This window comes from Stomoxys calcitrans, chromosome 1 (assembly GCF_963082655.1).
Source record: "Stomoxys calcitrans chromosome 1, idStoCalc2.1, whole genome shotgun sequence".
Lineage (NCBI taxonomy): Eukaryota > Metazoa > Arthropoda > Insecta > Diptera > Muscidae > Stomoxys > Stomoxys calcitrans.
Genome location: NC_081552.1, coordinates 148,064,555 through 148,081,712, shown reverse-complemented (window position 1 = coordinate 148,081,712; position 17,158 = coordinate 148,064,555). Strand labels below are relative to the sequence as shown.

The following is a 17,158-nucleotide window of genomic DNA, read 5'->3' as shown; positions in this document are numbered from 1 at the left end:
CTTCGGCCATATATGTGCAAATCCGGCGATAAATATGTATGGGTGCTACATCCAAATCTGAACCGATTTTGAAATCTCGCAGATATGCTGAGATCAGTAACAAAACAATCCGTGTCAAATTTTGTGCAGATCGGTTGAAAATTGTAGCTAGCTACTACGGTCATTTAAGTGCAAATCGGGCGATACATATATATGGGAGCTATATCTAAATCTGAACCGATTTTTACCGAAATCAATAGCATTAGTCCTTGAGCCAAAAAAGTGTTTTAAATATAGGTACCTTACTTTTATGATTAGAGATTGAAATGTCCAAAATAAAATATAAACTTCGTTAAAATTTGCCTTTTTAGTAAACAGGCTGTTTCTCACATATTTATGGCTAGGATGTAGAAACCTTTGCCAATTAGTAAGTAGACGTATGGGGCTTCTTAAAAGTGTTAAGAACTTGGGAAACGTTGCTTTGCGATTTGAGAAATATTTTTTTCACTAAAAATTTTAAATTTTAGGAAGGTCTTACGGTCTTACGTTTATATTAGTTGATCAAATCGGAACTGATACAGCATTAACCGCATATATATTTAGCCCCATTTAAGATGCAAACAAGAAAATAACTCACACTTGAAGAAAACAAGTTATTGAAGTTAAATTTTTTGCAAAAAATTCAAAAATTTATGATTATTTCGGAAATTTTAGGTAAAGCGGTTAATTTTTACTTGAATACTCGTAGAATATAATCTTAATCTTTCCAATAGTATGAAACAATTTTTAATCGGTTCACAAATAGTTCCACAATTTCAAAAATACTAACCATGCGTTGACTTAAATATTAAAAAATAACTTATAAAAAAATAACTTAGATATTAAAAAATAACCAATAACTTATACACCGTAAGAGATATTCTAGACTTTAAGCATGTCTTTTGTAGGGATTTACGAGCACTATCAAGCCTATAAATGACTGTATATCAAGCAATTCGAAATTTGACATACTCGAGGTGACGAACTTTCAAGCCCCATCAGTCTCTAGACCCACTAGGGTCCGCCACCTCAACATTGATTGCGTTAAGTTTCGTGCATATATCTACCGTTTCCTATGACATTGCCCGACTTTCGCATCTAACAGATACCGGCACTTAGATGGGGACACAATATCACACATGAAACAACTTGGGACACGGAATTCCTAACATCTTTCTTTTTCGAAGTTACTTTTTTAGTATTTAGAGCGCACACCAAGCTGATTACTGGCTTAGGGGTATGTCCATAGTGGCATAGGACGGATTAATATCCGCACCCTCTTTTCAAATGAACCTAACCTTACCTATCTATCAGTTCAAAAGTTCCAGAACTATTTCCAAGATTTTTCGATTTGGCAACATTGTGTGCTGCCGGTCATTGCCTTTCTTTGCAAACATGTCGAATCAAAGACGTAGTTTAGTTAAGTACTTTCCCTAAGCTGGCCACCTTACGAGTTCAACTATGACAACAAAAAAACAAAGACATCTCGACATGTTTTCGAAATGAACAGTAAAAAAAATCATAAAAGATGTTTGTGGCTTTCCCAAAAAAAAAAGACATAACAAGGAAAAGCAAAATTTTTATTTTTGAACATTTTAGCTAAAATAATTGACTTAATTGTTTGTTACCAACCAAAAGGTCTTCTCTATTATTAGACTGATTTCACAAATCAATACACCGGTATTTACAAATCTTAATATAGATTTGAAATAGGTAGATTTGAAATATAGAACTGTAAACTAAACCTATTTCAAATCTACAAAAAGTTTTATGAATAAGTCCCGTAGCATTTAGGTTAGGTTAGGTTGAAAAGAGGGTGCGGATATTAATCCGTCTCATGACACTATGGACATATAACTAATCCAGTAATCGCTTTATTGTGCGCTCCAAATACTAAAAAAGAAACCTCGAAAAAAAGAATCTAAGTTAGGAATTCCGTGCTACTTACAAAATCCTTAGCATTTAATTGCAACACAAAGTAGTTATAAAGTGGTCCCTCGACTTGACTTCTTGAGCCCCTAGAATCTGCAATTAATATCCAATTGGGCAATTTTGCGGATAGTGTTCTGTTACGACTTCCAATATAGTTCCCATATAAACCGATCTAATTGTTGTCCGATTTGGCTGAATGCTATCCATGTCCATGCTAAGTATTGTCCATATAGGTCCGTTTCCGCTTAGCACATAGAAACTTCAATTCTTGCTTTATTTGGTAGAAAGTTGGAATATATACATTTTTAGCAGAATTCATGGTGGTGGGTTCCCAAGATTCGACCCCTATTAATTTAATTTATATGTCATAAGGGAACTTTGGCCTATTATCGCGATTGGCCCACATTTTCGTTTTGGATTTTTTTGGGGTGGGCGAGCCCCAGACCCTTATTCCAAAAAATTATTGGGTAAAAATGCGACTAGTCCTGTTGGGGGTATTTTTTTAATATCACGAAAATCGGTTCGCCCGAATGCTTTTCAGCACCAAATTTTTTTTTTTTACTTAAATTCCATTATACTTTGGAAATTAATTGAATATCACCATCAAAACTGATTTAAAGATAAGACAAAACAACAAGTTTAGCTAACATACATACATCTTCTGCCAACAAATTACTATAAACAATGCAGTATATGTTTGTTTGTGTGTATATAAACGTGGATACAAACAAACATTCATACATATGTTCATATATACAGCATATATAATTTGTATTTTTATTGTAATTTGCATGAATAAACTATAAAAAATATCGTATAAATATAAATAATGTGTAGCCATTAAACAAAAAAAAAACAGAGAAAATTGCAAGCAAGGAAAACTGAATAACAGCGTTTTCTTTGCTTCGAACATCCAGTGCCAGCCGTTGGGTTTAACATGAGCGGGGTGGAGAATGAGAAGCAAAAGAAGCGACGACCAAGAAAAATGCTAAATAAATATTGTCGAACAAGAGCAGCAGAAAAGCACTTCGCAAAAGTAAGCAAGCAGGCTGGCGGACTGGCAGGCCAGCAGCTATAACAACGACGTCTATAAGAAAGGAAGAAAATTGATTGCGCGCACACGTTGTTGGCGGCAAGCAAGCAAGCCAGCAACGAAACGAAAAACAAAAATATACCCTTACAAGTTGAGGTATCACACCCCACCATACCGCCCCAACACCCTAACTCAAACCACCAGCATTTCCAAAGCCAGCCAGAGCAACAAAACCAAAAGACATAGTAGTGACGCAGTCACAGGCATTGGGAGTAGGGATCTTCATTGTTACTCCTCTCCAGCTCCATACATTGTTGGCCGTAAGGGGGCAGATATGGTGGCCAAGCGGCAGGTACAGGCTCTTTTACATTTACGATACTAGGGCTGGCTGCAATATTTTGAAAATAAAAGAAATTTGTTGGAAAATAAAATAAATTGCACAATGAAGAAAAATCAATGTCGTATGAGAGGCAGCAGCAAAAACAATAAAAACAGCTATGAGACCCTTACATCCAGTAGAAGATGGTGAGAGCCAACAGTAGGACATCCTATTCCAATCTACTTGAGTTTGAATGGCAGCGAGGGACGTTTCACTTTTACGAATAATTTTATCCTTAGCTGACTTAAGCTATTGTACAATAAATGCAAACCAAGGGTGATGTGTTAAATTTCCTATATCAAAACAATTTTTAATTTCAAATTTACAACGTAAGTGCTCAGCTTTTAATCATTAATATCTGTAATTTAAATTTACTAAATCCTAGTTTATTTCCAATTTTTTTAAAACTTGTTCATCCCTCAGTCCTGAAGCAGAAGGTACTTAATAAAAAAGGAGATTTCTCTGCAGGATTTATATGGAAATATTTTTTGAGCTCAGGCGTAGTTGGCGAACATACCGAACTCTGTCCACATTTTTACAAATATTGCAATATTATTATTTTTGAAGCGATGTTCATGAAATTGTTACCTACACCCAAAAAATGAAGTGATTGAAATTTCTTTGCTACAAAACGAATCTGTTTTATTGAGTAAGTACCAATTTTATAGTAACTGTGCAACGTTCGCCGCCACCGTTGAACGTTAGTCGTGAATTATGTTATGAAATATGGTTATGGTTATGGCAAAACTTTTATGAACTTCATGCGTGGCAAAGGATGGCACTTTCACGCAAAAATACAAAACTTCTTTTAGGGCCAAACATGCTTCGTTTATAGCAAAGGACACTTTATTACACGAAATGATGATTTTTTGGTAAGTTTATATCATTTGCATAAGACTCATTTTTTTTCCCTCATTGGGTAATGTTCAGGCAGCCGGCAGTCAATATTTCAGTATTGGGTTCTTCGCAATCGTGTAAGGATGTTAACTCGAAAAGTGACAATTTTTCAAGTTTTGGTTTGGATAAAAATATTGTCGCATTTACAATACCATAAACAAAAAGCTTCGAACTCAAGGGAACCAGGTTGGATGAAATAGGAATTTTTACAGCGCAGAGGTTGTTTGACTATATTTTGCGCTAAACAAATATCCGATATTCATCATAAATTCAAGCAGTTTTATCGTAAACAATGTCTCAACGTTTTTCCTACAAGCAGTTTACTAGCCAAAAATTTCATTTATGGCAAATGAATCATTTGTTTGCGTGTAGTGAGTCTTGCTATTACAGCTGAATTTCGCGGATATGAGGGGTTTAAATTTATATATACATCCCATTTATCAATCTATGATTTCAGATTTTATCTTAATGCTTTCTTTTATGGCCATCACATTGGCTCGTGGATACACATTTCTCGAGAAGCTCCCCCACAAACAATGTGGCGCCGGAAGAGGTTGTCACTGATATGCGTTCCATGGGAATTGCTGTGGAAACTATGTATCAGTCAAGAATTCTTTTGCGGGCGATCATGTGCCATGATTCGAACTACAAGCTGTGTCCGACAGACTGCCTCCCAAGCTTTGGGTGTTATAATTTGCTAGAAAAAAGTGAAAGAGTGTGTTATTGAGTGGCTATCACGGTTAGGGACATAATTTAGAAAGCTCTCCACCCCACTTAGGAAATCTCTCCACCCACTTAACACTTGATAGCTCTGGACAAAGTGGCTAGGCAAATTTCTACTATCACAGCCATGAGGAAGAGGTCTAGCAGCATGTATATGCATTGTGTTATCCTTGCCACTAACTGCTAACTACACATTATCTGGGTCGCTATTTGATAAAAAGTACTGTTCAACTATTCTTGATATTCCTGACTGGAGATAACAATAATAGAAGATAAGTACACTTCGAGAGTGGACGACCCTGTGGGTTTTGGATTCCTTAGAGAAAATATAGAGCTGGGACTGGGTATATTGAGAAGGTTAACCGATCACTATAATGCAGTGGTGCACAAAGTTAAAATTTTCTTTACGCTAGCGTTCTTACCCAATTCACACTTACATTTGTTCTTGAGACAGCAACAATTAAACATGTGAGCGGGTTAATGCAGCTTTTTCTGTTTTCATTTGAAGGCTAGATAAGAAAGGAAAACTATTTAATTTCCTTAATGCCATCAAATCTTAGGCTCTGGAGAACGGTATTCTGAATTCCAAAGCAGCCCTTGATTGTCGTGGATATCTCTACTATTGGGTGCTGGAACACGAAGATATCGCAGGCAAATTGTAAAGCAGACGAGCTTGCAACACCACAACCTTATTAGTTCCGTGGGAAATACGGACCACATGTCAGCGAATAGAATATTGTCACTAATTGGGGGTTGTGAACACTCAAAGAATCTGTGACCCAATTTAATTAAGGAGGTCTGCCGTTTTGGGTTCGTCGGCTCGAACAGAGGTCTCAATTATCGTATTCCTCATGACAGGTTACTGTCTTATTGGGTAACATACTGATAGACTAAAAATTGCATCTAACGATATCTGCAAGAACTTTCAGAACCTCAGGGAAAAGAGAAAACAATAGAACATCTGTTGTGTGTCTGTCTTGCACTGGAAGGAAGAAGAAGTTGCACTTTTGGTTCATATTTCTTTAAGGATGATCCTAACTTTCACGAACCAAGCTTGACCCAATAGAAGTATGTATTAACTTAACATGTTTAATGGATTTTTTCTATATGCATATAAAATCGTTGATTTTATTATTATACAAAAAATTAGCAATAATAGGGAAACTTGAGATTCGCATTGAACTGAAGACATTCATATCCAAGTTGAGTTGCGTTGCGGAAGTGGCGTCAAGGTCTGAGTAGCAAGCAATACAATTTTGTCCGTCATTGATAGGCTGGGTGAAGCGGCAGTAGCAACAACCATGATACAACCATGTGGTAGAAGCAGAAGCAGCAGTAGCTGTTAAATTAGATTTTTATGCAAATAGCACAATATTTATATCATCAAGTATATGACAGCACTACCGAGATACTTAAATATATTACATGTTTAGGGCGGCATGCAGCCATTAAAGTATACATGCAAACAAAAAAACAGCAATGGCAAATCAAATATACGGTGGTACAGATATGACATGAATAGCAGTTACGTAAAATGACATTAACGTTGTTAGGAATAGATCTTAACCTAAACATTTCTGAGTAGCAATTTTACCAACATTGGACATTTTGTAGAAAAACTTTTTCATAAATAAATTTTGTTTTGCAATGTTTTTTTTTTTTTTTTGAGTGGTGTATGTAGACTTTGCTGTGCCACTGTGTGTGCATATACATGTAAGTACATGTGTATGGAAATCTGCATTTATTTCTATGCTTGCTATTACCTAAACAATGTAGTATTTTCTATAATTTTCTTTTAGCATTTTTTGAAATCTTTTTTCTGTTGTAACAAAAAAACATTTTGCCTTGGGTAGTGGCATTTTGCCGTTTGTCCTTCCTACCTTTAAACTGCACTGTATGCATATATGTATGTTCTACATTCTCAAAACTAACCCAATTAAACTTACGAACAGATATATCTCCATATACTATAGCCCAATGGCGTGCAGAGAACGTACTCAAATGCCCAGCATATATTAGGATGTATTGGAAATGAATGAATGTAAGTCATCCCGATGAGGTATCACTTTCTTAGTTAAAAGAAAATTGAAAAGTCCACCATTAAACTTACAAAAAATTTTTGGAAACTATTCTATTCCCATTGAAGTAAAAAACATTTTATTATTCAATTATTTTCTTATTTAGCGTACATATCCTGATATTGCGAATAAGAAACTCCTTTTGGGCATTGGGACAAACTTCAAGAGTGGTGGTACAAAGAGCTATGCTCAATGATCAATAACTTTTCATCAGTTAGAATTTCTTATTTTTTACACAAATTTGCAATTCTTCTTCCAGTTTTCAGTTCAACCTAATTTAGAGGTAGGGAAAAGTAGATTTCGAGATTTCTAGTTTTCGAGTGGTGTGGTTCGATGTGTGTGGCACGCTGCACTGTGTGCGACGACCGAAGGAAGTGAAGCAGAAGTTGATTATATGGAAAATGTTATGTTTGGCAAGCAATTAATTTTGATGGACTTGAGAGATATTTTATTATTATGAGTGACGTCAATTTAATTTGAAATATAAAATCCCCATCACACAAATACAGCCAAAGGCAGTGTCTGCCAGTCTATGTGCGCTGTATGTAAGTGTGTTTGGCTATGGCTATATATGCTTAATGTGTTTGTATTTGACGAAGTATTTTTGCGAACAAATGATAAAAGCCATTATCATCATTTAGGTATAATGGGAATATATTCAGCATACAGACAGACAAACACCAAACTCCCCTCTTAGTCAGGGCACATTGATATATCATTTGCGTGAATATCAATGTATATCCACATAATGAAAGTTTATGTCATCGCATATCACGCGTAGGTTTGGGTGAGGTGGCACGCGTGTTTTAGTGTGTTTGGCGGTACTCTTAATATTTGGATTTTATTAGATACATTTTCGTTGCATATGCTTGGTTCTTCTTCGACATTAACAATAGTCGTTTAGGAAAATAAATATCAATATTTCATTCAGTTAGGTCAATAATGAAATGTGTATTGTTTCTAAAGAAAATAAAAAATGCACTTTAGCTAATTGTTTGATTGTTTAATATAAAAATGTTGGAATGTGAGGCAAAAACTTAAGACTGATCGTTGTAGATGTGCGCTTTACTAACAGAAGGTAAAAAGTGCAGGTGTACCCGTATACATTTCCGGAGGAGCATGAACACACACCCACTGTAGCGCTGATACGGCGCATACTCATACAGGTGTGGTGGATATTTTTATTTTCCCTGTCGGTTCATCCCGTCTTGTCGATACATTTGAGAATATATCTTAACATTGCATTTGCAAGCTCTCCTTCTCAAGGTGGCGAGTTGGTGCATCTAAAGGCCCAGATATGAGCAAAGAAACTAATCGAACATTCCAGACTCATCAAGACAGCTTTTTCAGTTGTTAGTATTTCTCAAGTATTTCTGAAGGGCCGATGGTAGGCCATAATCATGGTGAATCAACAGATTTATACAAATTCTCCCCATGACCTAAGTTATACTCTGCCCATTTCATAAAGGAGGTTCAATAATTCTCAAGGTACAGTAAAAATTGCCCGCAAACAACCTAAAGTAGACGCCCAAATTCTGTTTAGGCCTTCTGTCTCTGAATTATCGAGAATTTTCGAAGAGAAGTCTTCCTATCTCCAACCCTGATGCTCTTGGTGGTTCTAATGCCAATTTACTTGCAGTACTATTTGAATTTGGTCTACGACAAAATAAGGGACTTGCGTAAAGAAGCAGGACGCATTGCCATTGTGGAATATCAAAAGAAGATTTCTTCCATATTTTACTACCTCTGCGTGGTGACTCTACAATTTGCTGCTCAGTACAATTAGAGCCAACTGCAGCAGCTATGGACCAAGAGTTCATTGAAAGCAGTGTTGCTGGTTTGAGTCTAACAGCAGAGAAGATTTCCTAGTGATTTCAGTATTATGGAATCGGCTCAGAACTTGCATAGTTCTCATTTGAGTTTGAAAAATGTCTTTACCACTGAGGCAAATAAGGGCTTTCAGGGTTTTGCTGCCTGGTGGAGTTACTTCACGTTCTTTGCCAGTTCTTCCTTGAGCATCATCTATCAATCGTATTTCAATAAAACCTGAAACTTTTAAAAATGGGTGTTAATCGAATTACAAGCAAAAACAAGCAATAAGATTAAAATCAAAAATCTTTTGGCACATTGCATAAAATCATTAGTTATACACTTTATGTTTTATATTTTTTTCTAAACCTATAAGAAGTCGAACCAAACATCTGCACTATCTATTCTCACTCTCCAGTTATCAGATATTAAAGTCCCTGTCCCACCAAGTAGTCTTAATATTTATGAAAAAAAAAATAATTGTCATAAGTTTTATTTTTTAGTTTTTATGTGTTTTTATTAATATTTTTGTACAAAGACTTCTCTGAAAAAAATTAATTTCTTGTCCAATATTAATGTTCAAATATGTGTTCACTTTTTCTCAGATTTTTATTTATTTGGAATCAGATTTTTTTTGAGGGGTATATATTGTAATAATGTCAATAGTGTTTATAGAGAAGACTAAGATTGCTTATACAACAGTCCCGTACGTCAGTAGTGATTTTATAATGGCTTTGAGCCAATGCAAATTTGCCAATGAACCTTCCATTATGGAACAGGGGCAAACTTTTCACATACAATGTGTGCTTTCTAATTCAAGCTCAATGGTAAGGAGTCTCCTTTTATAGCCGAGTCCGAACGGTGTGCCGCAGCGCAACCTCTTTGGGGAGAAGTTTTTCCATGGCATAGTACCTTACAAATGTCGCCAACTCTAGGACGGCGTTCTGCGACATAGGCACATATGGTTACCTCTGCGCTACGGTGACCTCCGAATGGGTGTAGACACTAAAAAAATGCCTTTGGGTTAATTCCCTATGTCTTACAGTAGATTCTTCTGCGGGAGTAAAAGACTCAAAAGACATTTTAACTTTTTTTCTTCTAGTTGCTTTTTTCTTTTATTTTATAACTGCAGTACGGCGCCATCCAAAAAAAAAAATATCGAACAGCGTCACACAACCAACATTACGATGATGTTCAAGGGAAACAATAGAGATTGGATACCCTTTCGTCGCCAATCAACATCAGCGCTCTTCTCTGAACGCGGTCCAGAAGATCCAAGGATGATTTGGGAGCTCCAGCCTATGTGAATTATATTCCATTTTCGGCCTGATGTAGGTAGTATAGATATTGAGGTCAGAGGGGGTGAAGAATTCTTGCACCGCTTAAGAAAGCCTAAACACTTGGATGCTTCTTTCGACACTTCAAATACATGGTTTGAAGTGCCAACGGACATCACATTGTATCTTCGTGCCCAGAAAATCAAGAGAATCTGACTGTTCAACATCTATACCGTATATAGGTATTGCCGATTGGATTAAGTCAGCGAATCGTTTGTGTGACAACAAACAACACTGGGTGCATTAAAATCTGCCAGTAAGTCCTGGCAGAGTGTCACATTCACAATACGTCTTCTGTCTTTAGTTTCCCGAAGACTTCAGCTATGGTCGAATGAGTATGAATGAAAAAGTCTGCTGTTATCTGCAAATGAGTAGATTGGATTCGAAGTCGGCCTCAATAGATCATCAATGAAAAAGAGACGGAGAAAGGACAGAGCCTTGAAGTACATCTGCGGTCAATTTATATTCATCGGATGAGAACCCATCTACAACAACTCGTACAATGTGGTCCTCAAGAAAGCTCGTTATAAAACGAGAGAAGTATGTTTAAAGACTCGAAGCCTTCTTTGAAGATTGGAAATTGAAATTTGTAGAGATAAAGTCTGATACCGAATTTTCTAGAAAAAATTGTGGGAATCGAACTCCTGTCCCCTAAACAGGTAATCCGAGCAACAGGTACCAACATGGCCACCGGGGCGCCTTAAGGTATGGAAGAACTTTTCACATGCGACCAATTTCAATCAAACTTTACCAGGCTTAGTTTGATATCTTTTTTTAAGGCTGCGGCATTATTAAAATGGCTGTCAACAATCAATAAAATATAAACTTTACAGTGTCGCTGGTGCATATTTTACTTAATTTGTTCTACTTTTTATAAACCACCACTGCAGTATAGGTTGTTATAACTTTGTACATTTGTTTGCAACGCTAAGAAGGAGAAGATTTAGACCCGTTAATTAGTATAAGGATTGGCTTGGAATCACTTCCCGATTCGATTAAGTAATGTCCGTCTGTCTGTCTATGTATTTTTGTAATCAAGGTGCAGATCGCATTTGTAAAATTTTCTCTTTTTTGGCCCAAGGACGAACTCTATGTTGAACAAAATAGGATCATATTTAGATGTAGCCCCCTAATATATCTTTCATCCGATATGGCATTTTTAGGCTGTAGTTGTCAAAATTTTAGTCCGATCTTAACAAAAATATTTAGATATAGCTCCATATATACCTTTCATCCAATCTAAATATTAAAAGCAGTAGACTCGGTAGTGTAAAGTATTATATAGTAGGCTCCACTCGACCTTTGTCTTTTTCCGGTGTTTAGAATATCTATTAGGTAGGATTTGGCTTTAGTATGATCCAGGAATGCGTAATAGATCAGCAAGACATACGCATTGAGTTGAATATTTAGAGGTTATGCAAACGGAATGACAAACTAATACAAGTATAAATGAATTATTTGCTCTGCTTTAATTTAGTTCTATCCAGTGCAAAGTTGTGCTGCAGAGTAATCGATATCATGACGATAACTCTGCGGCTTACACTGGATATTACTAAAATAGAACAACGCAACGATGGTACGCACGTGAGTCTAATTGCAGATCCCTATTAGCTAAACTATCCTCATCATAATAAATAAATTCGCAGATATTGCAATAGAAGAAAAGGTAACATGTTATCATTCTCCCACATGTTGATAAACTCTTTACCATTTAAGTATAGACTTAACTCAAAACAGTTATGGTGCAAAATCTTACAGTAAGAAAGGAAAAAGGGCGTATACTCGCTCCTCTTGAATCTAGTGTACAATGACTTTAATTCAGTTTTCATTTTCTCACACAACTCTAAAGCAAACTAAAAAAAAACTTAAAGAAAATAAATAAAATGATACCAATAACGTCAGAGACAGATATCTATATACGTGTAATACCAACACACCACTCACATAATCGCACAGAGTAAAAACAGGATAAAAGCATAAAAACCCATAAATAATAATGTAAAATGATAAATTGCAAACTGCACATAATTATGCAATTAAAGTTCGACGTTGTTGCACGAATCGTTCGTTGGCCGTTGATGTTGATGTACGACTTTGGGTAGATAGCAGCGCATACACAACGTTTGCCTGTATTGTAGAGGGTATATTGGCATGATGCGAATGCATCATGCTGCACGGAATTTTTACTCCACCAAACGAAGGCTTATAATTTAAAAAAAAAATGAAACTTTAATATAAAAGGGAAAAACACTCAGCTTGTTTAAGTCGAATTAGACATACCCTAACTAAAGTAGTAAATGCTTGCAAAATAATACTTGGGCTAAACACAAAAAATGTTGCATTTGTATGACCAAACCAACTCCATTTTCTCTTCCGAATTTCTACAACGACAGGGGTACTGTTTGTTCTTATTTGAAATATGGTTTGGCTAGAAAATTAGAAGTATTTGTCGTATGCAGCGATTTATTCGAACTTGAATTCTGCAAAAAGTCGCTTGTATCAAGCTTCCAGTTGTACAGCCTAATGATAAATAAGTTTTCACACTACAGTTGTAGATTCTGACTTTTGTATTATATGAGATGTCACTGCATCTACAAACTTTGTTGAATTTAAGAAAGTCACTTCTAGCGTTGTTAATACATTCGGGGATGTCTGTTTCTGATCCTCCGTCCTTAGTAATTTGCCGTCAAGATAGGAAAAGTTGTCAAGATCTTCAATGACATGGCCGTTTATAGTGAACGGTATCAGATTTTTTGTTCCTATCCTCATTAAATTGGTCTTAGTTATGTTTATTTTTAGGCCTACTTTGGCCGCGTTTGCCTTCAAGCGTTTCAAATTTGCCTTCATGTGCTTAAAGTTTCACTCCATTATCGATCCCCAAAAGAATGGCTCTCTTTTCCATTCAAACAGACTGAAACTTCAGCATTCCTATACAGTTGCCTAATTAGCATCAATATCTTTTTTGGGTCGGATGGTGCAGAAAAATATGAAAAAAACTTATGAGGCATTGAAAGAAAAAATATTATTTTCTGGTTAAGCCTTAACCATATGGTTAACTAATTTTTATTGTGGAAAAAATGGATCATCATATTTATCTAAACTTAATCTGACTTATTCAGTAGCACTTTGGACCCAAGTGTGGGAAAAACTTCAAGCAAATTTTATTTTCAATCAAACGTTGACTTAAAAATGCGACTTATAGAGCTTGAGAATGATTATTTTCAGAAAACAATTATGTGCTTTTTAATGTACGTAAAATTTCCGAAACCGGTTCAGTGGCAAAAAAAAAATATTAAGTATATATATATATATATATATATATATATATATATATATATATATATATATATATATATATATATATATATATATATATATATATATATATATATATATATATATATATATATATATACTGGTGCGAATATAGCCACTTCATTTGCTTGACGCAAGTATACGTAAACTTTATTGAGCCACTTTATATCTAGTTTGACAGAGCTTTCACATTGAGAAAATTTCAAGAAAATCTGTTAGGCGGTTTCTTAGTCTTTACGATACTCTTGGCCAAACCATTTCAAATTAATTAATTTATATATAATATTCAGTCATGTTACTAAATTAGGAATATGAATTTGGCTTATTACCAATCATATAGACCAGAATGGTCTTTATTTACGTTTAAGGGTTTTATGGAAGTTACCCCCTAAGGTGACTTTTAGTTTCTTTTTTTTTACTTGTAATTATTTCAATTAAAGAACACTTTGGGATGTATTCAGAAAAGTATTTAGTTGTTGAGTGGCAGTGAAAGCCAGAAAACTGCCATCGATAAGCTTGGTTAACCCAAAGCCTTTCGGGTCGACGCAGTCCGATTTAAGGGCGTGGGCGACAAACACTGTGGAACGGCGAAACAGTCGGTGGGGCGGCGAAAATCTTATGGGGTGATTCGCATCGCGAGAGGACGAGGCTATTACTGGAAGGAACTAAGAAGGTGGTCAGTATAGCTATTAGTGTCAAAACGGGACACATAGGACTACGAGCTCACTTATGCAAATTCGGTGCGGCAAGTGATAGCATATGGGGAAGATGATGAGATGTTGGAGCATTTGCTATGTCATTGCCTTGCTTTCGCGTCTAACAGATATCGGTACTTAGATGGCGACACGATAACAGACATAAAGCAACTTAGGGCAGTGGTATGGAAAACAATTAAGGATTTTATCAATAGCGCGGAATTTCTAACTTAATTTTTTTTTTCGAGGTTACTTTTTAGTTTTTAGAGCGCACAACAAGCCGATTACTGACGTTTGGAAACACTAAATATATAATAATATTTATTAAGAATTAACATGAATACAATAAACAACTGCATCAGTAATTTCCATGACATTAAAAAATATACAATACTCCGCAATAATACAAAATACAAACGTTTTTACATTAATTCTATAAATTACTAACGATAATCTTGCCATTTAAATCGAAATTGTTCAAGAGTCAGCTGCACAACAAATAAATATAAAGAAACAATAACAACATTTCGTTCATATATCTTGAAGTACCAGAAAATGGTTTTCACAATAGCCAGGGCTGGCAGATCAGGCCGGCTATCAGAAGGAAAATTTTGCACCATAACTTGCTTGGCCATAAACAATGAAAATCGTTTATGTAATGCGATAGCTTAAAAGTGTTGGTTGTTGTAATGACTATCATCATATAGTTATGTATATTTGTAAGCATGTGCATATACTGTGGAATGTATATATAAGTATGTTGATATAAGAAGGTATGTCAGTAAGTATCGGTAACATGAGTATGTTTTATATGAATTATTAAATTTAATTTTCTGCATTTACCCAGCTTTGTCCATGATCACACATACCACTATGCAATACATTTGCCACAAGTGGTTGTGTGTATGTGCGGGTTGGTTATAATATGCACAAATACATATATCCAATTACAAACCCGTACATGTGAATATGTAGACATCGTCATAGCCCTCGCCATACCATTTCCTAGTTGTTGTAGTTAAAGTAACTGCATATCATTCAATACTCACGCCCGAAACACCCAGTTTAAAAGCACAATTTGCTACACTTCAAGAAAATTAAAGTTCGCCAGAATTGGTTATTTTCAGAATTAAGATTCAACACAAAATGGAATTTTTCAATTCCAATTTTTGGAAATTGCATTTAAATGTACGCCTTGGGGAATGTTCTTTAAGTAGAAAAGAAAGGTATAATATATAATCACTGTTCAACTATTCACTAACTTTATTTATATGTAAAGGCCAGAGGACCGCCATAAATAACATGCTGAAACCGAAGCCTATCGGGTGCGATGCAGTCCCAGTTAAGGGCGTGGTCGACGAACACGTGTGGAACAGCAAAATGGCCGAACAGACGACGAAAATCCTATGGGGAGATCCGGATCGTGAAAAGACGAAGCTGTTATTGAATGGAAGTAAGAAGGAGGTCGGTATCATAACGGGACTCATAGGACTAATATGTGTAGATCATGTGAGGAAGATGATGAGGCTCTCCTTTCTGGGGAGTCGTTTCTTCTGTGATCCTCGTGAACTTGCGAAGATCCTCTAGTAGGTCTCTTGAGATATGTGGAAGGAACAGACCGTTTCCAACGGGTGGGGCCATAAGCTCCGGCGTAGGTACATCCGTGCTTGAGTGTGAATGGGCGTTTTTTCACCCCCGCTCGGGTTCTCCATTACTCCTGTTGTTCTTTTATAACGTGTATAACCTCTAGTCCGAGGTCTCACATCTTCTTTCTCTTCCCTTTCTTTCTAGGATACCACCATGGACAAAACTGGCCTCCGAGTGAACTCACCCACTCAACCTAACTTAATCTCTCTCGAACTTTGCCTATTACGCTTTCAAGAAAGTCATAAGCCACAGACCTCTGGCAAACTTCTGAATATTGTTTGAAAAGCTAAGCAAATTTGTGTTTGGACGGTGCGGTTTTTTGAGGTTTTTTTGATGCAATTCAGGTTTAGGATTACTAATACGCAAGGTGCAGCAATTTAAATTGAATTCAATTGCCTTGTGTCAGCTTCGTCATAAATCTATTTCTCATTGAATTCTTAAGCTAACACTTTTAAAAAAACTGTTGAAGGTGCTTAAAAGATTTTAACTAAGTGACGCCATCTGAACTTAGTGCCATTTTTTTGATGACAGTGTAGTTGTGATATATTTATCATTTGCTCAATCATCAGTTTATACACTGTACTAGCAAGTACCCATACATGGAAAGGCACATACACACATATACAATCATACTTTCTCACACACACATACACCCACATATGCAAGTAAAATTTATGCTGCATAATACTCGTATGCTTACATTTCTCGTTCATACATATAACAGCAGCAATGAAAAATGTGTGCTTAAGCATAATTGTATGTAAGCGTTGGGTAATATATGGGGGTATGCAACATTTTTGCATATATGTATGTATGTACGTACAATATACCATGTTATCTGTGCGGGTGTGTGTATATTTTAGTTAATGCGTTCGTTTGCAAGAGTTTGTAAAATAATAGCTTTTGCTTTTGTGTCTGGCAATTAATTTTAAATTTTCTTATTAAAAACATTATTTGAATTTTAAGTGCTTTAAATATTTCATGTTATGTTGTTGGTGCTGGCGCTCTCGTGTTCGTTGCTATAGCTGCTGTTGTGCTGCCATTTCGTTTGCTCGTCCGCCAGTCCTTCCTTCGCCACAATGTTGCTGCTTCAGCTGTTCTCTTGTTGTTCCACTTGTAATGAGTTTTCATTAATGAAAATCATGTAATAACCATATTCCCATACATACTCAGGCACACATCTACAAGCCAGCCATCACAATATGTTAAATTTATTTACATTCTTGGCATGTAAACTTTTGCATATTTCGCATTTATACAGTCTTTTTGTTTGTTGTATGGCGGCCCGCATGTTC

The 17,158-nt window shown here is 35.9% G+C and overlaps 1 protein-coding gene and 1 long non-coding RNA gene across 4 annotated transcripts in view; one reads left to right on the top strand and one right to left on the bottom strand.

Moving 5' to 3' along the window:
* LOC106095028 (methylcytosine dioxygenase TET) overlaps window positions 1-17,158 on the bottom strand; it is a 452,175-nt gene that overhangs the window by 266,253 nt on the left and 168,764 nt on the right. The window lies entirely within an intron of this gene.
* On the top strand, window positions 2,977-3,994 carry LOC106090283 (uncharacterized). The gene is made up of 2 exons (XR_001221784.1): window positions 2,977-3,691; window positions 3,786-3,994. It is a non-coding gene; the product is annotated as an uncharacterized LOC106090283 (long non-coding RNA).